Source organism: Camellia sinensis, chromosome 10 (genome assembly GCF_055761805.1).
Source record: "Camellia sinensis isolate YWXY chromosome 10, ASM5576180v1, whole genome shotgun sequence".
Taxonomy (NCBI): Eukaryota; Viridiplantae; Streptophyta; class Magnoliopsida; order Ericales; family Theaceae; genus Camellia; species Camellia sinensis.
In genome coordinates, this window is record NC_138970.1 from 73,540,471 (window position 1) to 73,550,346 (window position 9,876).

The 9,876-nt window shown below is 39.0% G+C and overlaps 1 pseudogene; it reads right to left on the reverse strand.

The window, feature by feature from the left end:
• Nucleotides 1-1,247: 1,247 nt before the first annotated feature.
• On the reverse strand, nucleotides 1,248-2,359 carry LOC145800483 (receptor-like serine/threonine-protein kinase SD1-8 pseudogene; annotated as a pseudogene).
• Nucleotides 2,360-9,876: the final 7,517 nt, after the last annotated feature.

Here is a 9,876-nt window from a genome sequence, read left to right on the forward strand (position 1 = left end):
TGCATGGGTGAGTGGCGTGTGTGAGAGCCGTGGGTGAGAGAGAGGTGGCTGAGTGTGCATGGGTGAGTGGCGTGTGTGAGAGCCGTGGGTGAGAGAGAGGTGGCTGAGTGTGCATGGGTGAGTGGCGTGTGTGAGAGCCGTGGGTGAGAGAGAGGTGTGTGTTAGCTGGGTGTCTTGTACATGGTGTGGGAAGATCTTGGGTGTGTATGGAGTGGGTGTATGGTGCTGGGTGTGCCGTGTGCGTGGGTGGCTGAGTGGGTGTTTGTCGCCGGTGACAACGACGGCGCCTGGAGTGGAGGACGGACTGACTTTTGTGTCCGTCACGGTGGGATTCCTTCATCAGAGAAGAGAGAAGAGAGCAGCTATGGAATTTGTGGCAGCGGAGTGAAGGTATGTGTAGAGGTCCGGCGGGCGGCCAAGGCGAGGCTGCCGCCCGCCGGTGAAGCAGAATGATTAGGTTGTTAACCTAGCTCTGATACCATGAAAGATAAATTGATGTATTATTATTGATTGACATGTATATATTACAAGATTGATGTGTTTCTGTATTGTATGTGATAAAGAGAATGAACTCTCTTTTTATAGAGAGAAATCTCAGGCATTGGATACCACAAACCCACTACCACCGAAAGCTATACAATTAATAAGTATATACTAAAGCTAAAGTTATTCAACTAACAATGATATACTAATTAACAATTCTAAAGCTATTCAACTAACAATTATATATTAACAGGAAGAATCTCATAATTCTTAACCAAATTTCTGTCTGATCTTAAATCTATACCAGACATTGTTCGAATGATGGGTGACAAAGCTAATTCTCAAGAATTTTTAACAAAGTGATTATGTGTCTTGTTCGAATTATGGGTGACAAAGCTAATTCTCAAGAATTTTTAACAAAGTGATTATGTGTCGGTACATTCGAAACAGTGCTTAGTTAAATCACAAGCAATAAAGAGGTAAATCAATAATTAAAAGTATGTATTAACTATAATCGCTCGTGCCGCATGGACTCATATGGCGCATATATAATTATGCAAACCTTTCTTGAAGGTTTATTTTTATTTTTAATGTAAAGTATAAATGTGATCGTGGTTCTGTTTTAATAATCTCGAGGATAACTATAGTTTATGAACTAGATTAGTGGTTTTATTAACAATTAATATAAAGAGCTTCCCACATAATAAAGCATATATATTATGATAACAATCATACTATAGTGTAATATATGACTCTTAATGTACACCTAAACCTACTCCACTACACACTCCACTTCACCTACTCCACTACACCACTCCACCTCCACTTCACCTACTCCACTACACACTCCACTTCACCTACTCCACTACACCACTCCACCTCCACTTCACATCTCCTATATAATGTACATACAATACACAATCAAAAAACATCAATCAATCAATACATAATTCATTCTCTCTGTATCTCTCTCTATCAATTTATCTTAACATGGTATCAGAGCTAAGTTAAGAACTTAGTATTTTTCGCTTCACCGGCGGGCGGCAACCTCGCCTTGGCCGCCCGCCGGACCTCAACCTAGTCCGCTAGAATTTTCTACACATACCTTCACTCTTCTTCACCACCTCGCCGGACAAACCCAAATTTCCTAATTTCTTCTTCAATGGCAGATTCTTCAATGACAGATTCTTCAACAACACTTCACCACCACAGCACCAGTCCAAATCACACACCCAGACCCACCTCCAACTATATCCATAGTCGCATAAGCAGTACAAGAACAGTTTCTCTTACAAACCATTTCACAATCCGAAAGACTCATACTCTGATTCATAAAAGCACTCAAAGTCTCTGGCAATTTCATATTCTTCAAAGTCAAAAACCCATCAGTCTCACAATTCAATTCCCCAATTCTCACACACCCATCAGACCCATCTCTCAAATTCCACGCCTGTAAATTCTTCGGCTCAAATCCAATCATACAGTTACATACAGGCGAATCATTAGTATTACACACACCATAAACACCACATTCCATATAACTATCGCATTGATCTTTCGGTGCGTACTAGTATAGATTCCATACTTGGCTCGTTTTGATCCATGTGTATCTTTGTAAATCGCCAGATGGGTTCACCAACAATCTCGAATACACAGACTTGTCATTAATGTCGAGCTTAAATTCATAGTCTCCAAAAGATGGATCATCGGTGGTCTTCCATGGGGTCAAGTACCTGTTTAGCCCGGTTTTCGCATCCCTGCCAAAGTCAAAAGGCCTCCTCTCTGCAACAGCTTCCCGAGTTTCACGCACTTCTTTGCAGCAAACTCCTTCAACACATCTTCGAAGCTGATGAGCCAATAAACTCAACCACTCCGATCACCGCCAATAACCACCACAACAGCCGCCGCAGAAGCACCGCGCCGCTACCACCAGTGTGCCACCGTAATCTTCTCCACCCACAGCTTTATCTCCGTCGCTCCATCTTCTTCTTCTTCCACTGCTGGTGTTCCGTCGTCATTCCACTCACAGATTGTTCACAATCGCAATGCATTCTACACTGAATGCCTGGAGATGAACATGGGGCAAAAACACAAAGACACACAGAGACACATGCATACACTTGCTCTATCTCTCAATCTCTCCCTTCGTCTTCGTCTTCGTCTCTGGCTGAGCTCAACCATCTGAGCTCTCAAAACAGTGTTCTCAAACTCAACATTCATGTGTTGTTGGGTTGTGATGTCGATGTTGGTGACATGTGTTGTTGGGTTGTGATGTCGATGTTGGTGAGAATATGATTGTTTTCTTGCCTCAGTTGGGCTAATTCTGCCACCAGATCATCCAAATGCTTCTGTTTTCGCATCCGGGACCGCCGAGCCGACTCTCGGTTGGATTGCATTCTCTTCCTGGGCATCCTCTCTCTCTCCTCTCTCTGGAACACACGCCACACATGCATGGCACATTTTTTCTTGCTCTCTCTCTCTCAGGGGCTCTTTCTCTCTCTTCCTTTGTTGTGTGAGACTGATGATGGGTAGCACAACAAAGATGCTCCACTACGATGGTGGTGTCTTTTAAAACAAAAAAAAAAAAAAAAAAAACATAATCATCTCTCCCACCAAAACAACATCTTTCACATACCCAACATGCCAACATCTTTTTATTTTTCAAACCCATCTTCTTCACTGCCCCATATATATATATATATATATATATATATATATATCTTTTCTTTTTTATTATAATATATTTCTCCAACACACTCTCTCTCCTCCTATCTCCCATCACTTTGCTGGACAATGAGCCAATTCTCATTATCATTCTTATTATTTTTTATTATTATCACATGGGCGTGTTCCCCCTCTTTAAAAAAAAAAAAAAAAAAAAAAAACCAAACAATTTACAAATTTGCACAACACTCATATTTTATTCATCTCCGGGATCAACCCCGATCACAATTTTACACACAAAAAAAAAAAAAAAAAAAAACAAATAAACAAACAAACAAACAATCAAAACCACAACCACCACCCACAGGCGGGACTTTTTCCTTATCCCTTCTCTACTCTGCTGCCGGTCTTTTCTTCTTTCCTCCGTCCTGGCCGGCCCTTGACGGTGTTGCCTCCGTGTTTCCCGCGCCTCCGAGCACGTTCACTCCCCCATACTCCTCCACTGCAGCATATGGCGGACCTCCAAATCGGAACATCACGGTGGCCTTCTGCTTCAGCTCCTTAGTTTCCGCCTTTAGCACACTTATCTCTGCTCGTGCATCCTTATACATGCGTTGGAGCAGAGCCAGTTGGGCGTTTAACTGCTGCACCTCATTTGTCCTACTCTGCAGCCGGTGCGACAGGTTTGTGACCGCCGTCATGGTCTCCACACATGACTTCAAAGTATACTGATTGGCCTCAATATTCGTTTGCACCGCCATTTTTTGCTCCACAGACCGCATCGGAAAGTTCAACGGAGCAAAACCAGAGGTGTTTGGTTGAGGTTCACTGGCCACCGCCCCAGTTATTTCTCTTGTGGACTCGTTCAGTTCTGGAAAGAGCGTGAGCAGCCCACGGGAAGAGGATGCCATGTTTTGGGTAGCTGGACGGGAAGAAGAGGCCATGTTATGGGTTGCTGAGTGTTTCAGAGAAGGGTTGGTTACAGAATGTTTACAGAGTGTTACAGAGTTTCTCTCTCCGCAAACGCAGACTTTTTTTTTCAGAAATTTTTTCTTCGCAAGTTGTTTGTCTTCGCCTCAGCCTCAGCCTCCGTCTTATAGCCAAGGCAGACACGCGCATCATGCGCCGCTCGGCGCTCGACGACAAACTGGGCATGCCTTTTGATGGCACACCTTTTTATGGATTGGGCACGCCTTTTGATGGCACGCCTTTTGAAAGATTGGGCACACCTTTTGAGGGCACGACTTTTGAGGGCTCGATATCTATATCCATGTATATCTTTTGGGCAGTCTATATACACACTCATACAGTGTCTTCTACACCGGTCAGCTTTATCAATCCCTTTGTTTCAACCTCAAATAGGTTTCTATCTTCACACCTATTTGAGTTTGAGGGGGGGTTATACACAGTATCATGTATAAGTCGCTCATGGCGCACTCCCTAAGTCGCCCCCTTGGTACACCACCACAACCTGCTACAACGGTCCGACATGACCCCGTAAACTGTCTTCTCAACCGGTCCGACATGACCCCATAAACTGTCTTCTACAACGGTCTGACACGACCACACAGTGTCTGCTACAACGGTCCGACATGACCCCGTAAACTGTTTGCTACACCGGTCCGACATGACCTCGTAAACTGTCCTGCTACAACGATCCGACATGACCTCATAAACTGTCTCCTACACCGGTCTGACACGACCTCATAAAGTGTCTCCTACAACGGTCTGACACGACCATACCGTGTCTCCTATCCTGTTTTATTTTATTTATCAGTTTACTTTCCTGTTTTGTTACTCTCTTCAAACTCAAGTTGGTTAGTTCCTATCCTCCTTGAGTTTGAGGGGGGCTGTTAATGTACACCTAAACCTACTCCACTACACACTCCACTTCACCTACTCCACTACACCACTCCACCTCCACTTCACCTACTCCACTACACACTCCACTTCACCTACTCCACTACACCACTCCACCTCCACTTCACATCTCCTATATAATGTACATACAATACACAATCAAAAAACATCAATCAATCAATACATAATTCATTCTCTCTGTATCTCTCTCTATCAATTTATCTTAACAATGACAAATAGGTGGGCATATTAAATTTTAAATTGAAATTGAAAATGATAATTTGGTTTAGCTTTCTTATTAGATATATTAATTGTGGAGAGGTTGGCATGGATTGAAACCATGTCTTCATTAGGTAATCCAACCAAAAACATGCCTCCATTTGGGCTTCTAGAGACTCTTATCCCACCACTAATCTAATGACATTCTTGCTTATGTGGAGTCCCATAATTACAGTGAAGGTCGTTGTCTGGGGTCGATTTTTTTGGTGAATTTTTTTTTTTTTTTTTGTCCTTTTTAGTGAGTTTAAATATATATATTTAAAAAGGTCTACACTTTTGAATCTTCCTCGACTATGTGGATCATAAAAGTTAAATTTTTAAAAAGAAATCTATAAAAGACCAAACAAAAAGAGGAATAAGCTAATTTTTTTTGTCTTTAGTGACGTTTTTTTTTATAAATTTTTTCAATGTTTGTTTGTTTTTTTCTATAAATAAAATGGACTTCAAAGAGAATTCTATTACTTCATTTTGACCACAAAAAAAAAAAAATCACTAAAAATAAAACAATTAAATATATATATTTTTTAACTAGATACCAAACACCGAGTGAGTTTGCGTGGTTGATGAAGCACAACTTGGAGGGGCTACTAAATACAACTAATTTGTTAGTTAGTGAACACGATTTTTCGGAATCAGTACGAAATAAAAAATATTCCATTCGGATGTCAAATTCATTCAATATAAAAGCACATGGTTTGATAAAGGAGAGATTATTTGGTTTGGTTTCAAGTTCATTAAATACAAAAACCCATGGTTTGATAAAGGAGAGATTATTTAGTGGTGTAGAAGTAATGTTTTAGACCACAGTTTCGTTTGTCTCGACGTAAAATATTTTGAATAATTTTTTTTTTTGTAAATTGATTTTAAACAAAAAATTTTTTTTTTTGTTTTTGTGAATTTGGTTGACACTTGAAATAAAAATATTTTATTGCCTAAATTAGAAACTTTAATTCAATAAAGTGTTATAAATAACTTTTTAGTAAACTAAGATAGTTATTTGAAAGAATAAAGCTATACGTACCAATTAGTATACTAACAGCTAATGTGACATAATTTTAAAGGTTTTAAGGTTTTGTAGTTTGTATAATAGTCGAGATCCATAATTTTGAAGTGAAAATGTCATAGCATATATTGATCTAATAATTGATATATTAATTAGTGCATGTAGTACATCTTTATTTGAAAAGGATAAATGTGTTAAAAATTGAGGGCATCTTTACCCATACAATATACACACACACACATATATATATATATGTAAAACCTAAAAATGGAGAGCGTCTATACCCATACAATATATATATATATATATATATATATTTCTCTTCTCTACTGGACCTTGTTTGGCATATTATAAATAATCCGATGAAGTCACTTTGATTTGCGTTTCATGACTCGGTTGTAGTAGAGCCTACAGAGTGCCTTGGGCATGAAGTTGATTTTCCGTACCGCGTATCATTCTCAGACTGATGGACAGTCCGAGCATACTATTCAAATCCTTGAGGATATGCTTTGGGGTTGTGTTATTGACTTTAAAGAGCCGTGGGAGAGACACTTGCCCTTAATGGAGTTTGCCTATAACAATAGCTTTCAATCGAATATTGGCATGGCACCGTTTGAGGCCTTGTATGGTCGACCGTGTAGATCCCCTGTATGTTGGGCCGAGGTGGGTGATGCACCTATGTTGGGTCCAGAGTTAGTCCGGGAAATGACTGAGAAAGTTGCACTTATTCATAAGACATTGGTTATGGCGTAAAGTTGCCAGAAAAGTTATGCCGATCGTAAGAGGAAACCCTTGTCTTTTAAGGTGGGAGACCATGTCTTCTTAAAGATATCACATAGGAGGGGTTTGATGAGGTTTGGAAAGAATGGGAAGTTATCCCCTCAATTCATTGGGCCTTTTGAGATCCTTCAGCAAATTGAAGAGTTAGCTTATCGTTTGGTTTTGCTGCTACAGCTTTCTGGGGTTCATGATGTGTTTCATAGTAGCATGCTTCGGAAGTATGAGTCAGATCCATCGCATGTGTTGGATTGGGCCAACTTAGAGGCAGACGAGGATGCCTCGTATGAGGAGAGACCGGTGAGAGTCTTGGATACTCAGGACCAAGTCTTGCAATGTAAGACAATTCCCTTGGTTAAAGTATTGTGGAAATATCACGGGGTTGAGGAAGCAACTTGAAACGTGAGTTGGAAGTCTATGAGAAGTATCAAACTTATTTGTTGATGTTTGAGCATGTATTGAAATTTTGATTATGTTAATGAAATATGAAAACATTGTATATGTTTTGAAAATATAGAAACATTGTATATGTTGAATGTGTTTTGGAAACATAGATTTAATGTAAACATTTTATATGTTTTGGAAAAATGTGAATTGTGTTTACAATGTTGGAACTAGTGTAGCGAGTTGATGAGAATAAGTGACCGTAGGATGGGTCATGGTGACAAAATTGATTAATTATCTTTATTGTGATCAGTTTAAACATAGTTTTAAAACTTGATTTGAAATTTCGGAGACGAAATTCCTTAAGGAAGAAGATTATAGTGATTCTGGTTTTAACCCGACCCTTTTGTATTTTGTGGTGTCATAGTGTTGTTCATGTCTTTTTCCCTTCATATTTCCTTGAGTTTAGCTATTGGATTGTAATGGTTGCATTTGAAACAGATTGGTTGCTTAGCTTTTAAACTTTTATTGCCCAGAATTTTACTCATCCGCTCGAGTGGCACTTCTTGCGCTCAAGCGGGCTTTGTGAACTCTCAGTACTTTTGCAAGTCTGCAAAACTACTGGGAGAGTGTATTCTACGCTTAAACTGTGCTTTCTACACTCGAACGGTCTTTCTTGCTTTCGAGCGTTGGTCTGTTGTCTGCAAAACTACTGAGAGTGTACATTTTGCGCTCGAGTGGAACAACTTATTGTGTCTGATTATAACGGCCCCAAAATGCGAGTCACATTTATCTTTATTTAATTATGCGTTAATATGAATTAATTTAAGAATATCTTTCAGCATTGGAAAAATATCTGTTGGAGCTACGACTTTGGAACTGAAATTGACGACCTTAATGGGTTCAGAAACTAGAATTGAGCACATTGATGGACTAATGGGAGTTTTTAGAGCCATGTAGGAAGTTTAATTAAAAATTGAGTTCGTCTGATTCGCTAAGTTGTGTTTAGCTCATCAATTATATATGTAGATAGAGATAGATATATATGAGCCTTAGTGTTAGACTTAACACAAAATAAAAATCTGAGAGAGAGACTTCTAGAGACTAAGAGAAGAAAGGAAAAGGAAAAAGAAAATCAAAAGGGGATTAAGCTAAATCTTTACCAAATCAAGCATCTAAGGTGAGAATCCATCTCTAATCTCTTAAAGCTAAGTGGAATTAAAGAGTTGAGTAATGTGAATTGTTGTTTAGAACTCACATGAGTTTAAAGAGAGGAATTGCTATCATTCATGGCATTTTTATATTTAATCATTTGTTTTCTTGCATCAATTTTCAAGTGAAAAGGAAACTCCATGGGAGTTGAGGTTTTGCAACTCAAGATTGCAAGTTTTGCGGATTTACATTTCAATTCAAATGTTTGCTTTGTTCTATATGGAAATTTAGTTTGATTTGAAACTATAATTTTGTTTGAAGTTAGCAATTGATCATTCACCATGTTTTCATGAGTTTTGGGCCTTAATTTTCATGAACTTGAAGTTGATTTTGCAAAAGATTGTGTTCTTTTTCAAAGTAGATTTTCGGACTGAAATTGTACCTAGACCGCTCGAGTGGCCTAAGCCACTGCCCAAGCGGCCAATCCCTTTTTGGCCAAAATTGTACTATGAAGGCCACTGCACGAGCAACTAGGCCACAGCACGCGCGGCCAAACAGGGTAGATTTTTAAAATTTTTACCTTTCTGTTTTCTGACTTCCAGGCCTTCATTTACATAGTTTTCAAGTATAATTAACATCCATAAGCATCTCATAAGCATGAAAGAAATATAGAAATAACTGAACGAACAAGTAATAGATGACCGAATCAGGTTAAGAATCAAGTGAATAACTCGAATGTGTGTTAAGAAATTGTGCTATGAATGTTTGTGTTTATAGGTCAAGACTCGAAGACCGAACAACTGGTTTTGGAAGCCCACTGTGAGTAACATTTCTGTAAAGATATGTTAATATAAACTATGTTTCAATTGTTATGCGATAAGTTATAATTCCTGAAATGCTATTTTAATTATGTGAACGAATGTCCTATTTGCGAATCTATTATGGCATCCACAGATAGTCCCAAGTCATGGGGGACGGAATGTAAACGTAGATCCATGACACATGTGTGATATGAGATCTCGTTAGCCACTTCATTGTGGTGATATGCATTTAATCGGTATCCAAAATCGATTACTCTAGTTGGAAGACGATATGTGATATGTTCTGTGGGATGTACCATTATGTTATGTTCTGATATGAGACTGATATGGATGATTGTGTCTGATTTGTTTTACGGATATGATATATTTGGAATTCGTTTACTAACCTCCTTACTTTAATGTTATTCACTGGACTTTAACTCACTATTTTTATATATCTATGTATAGGTGAGC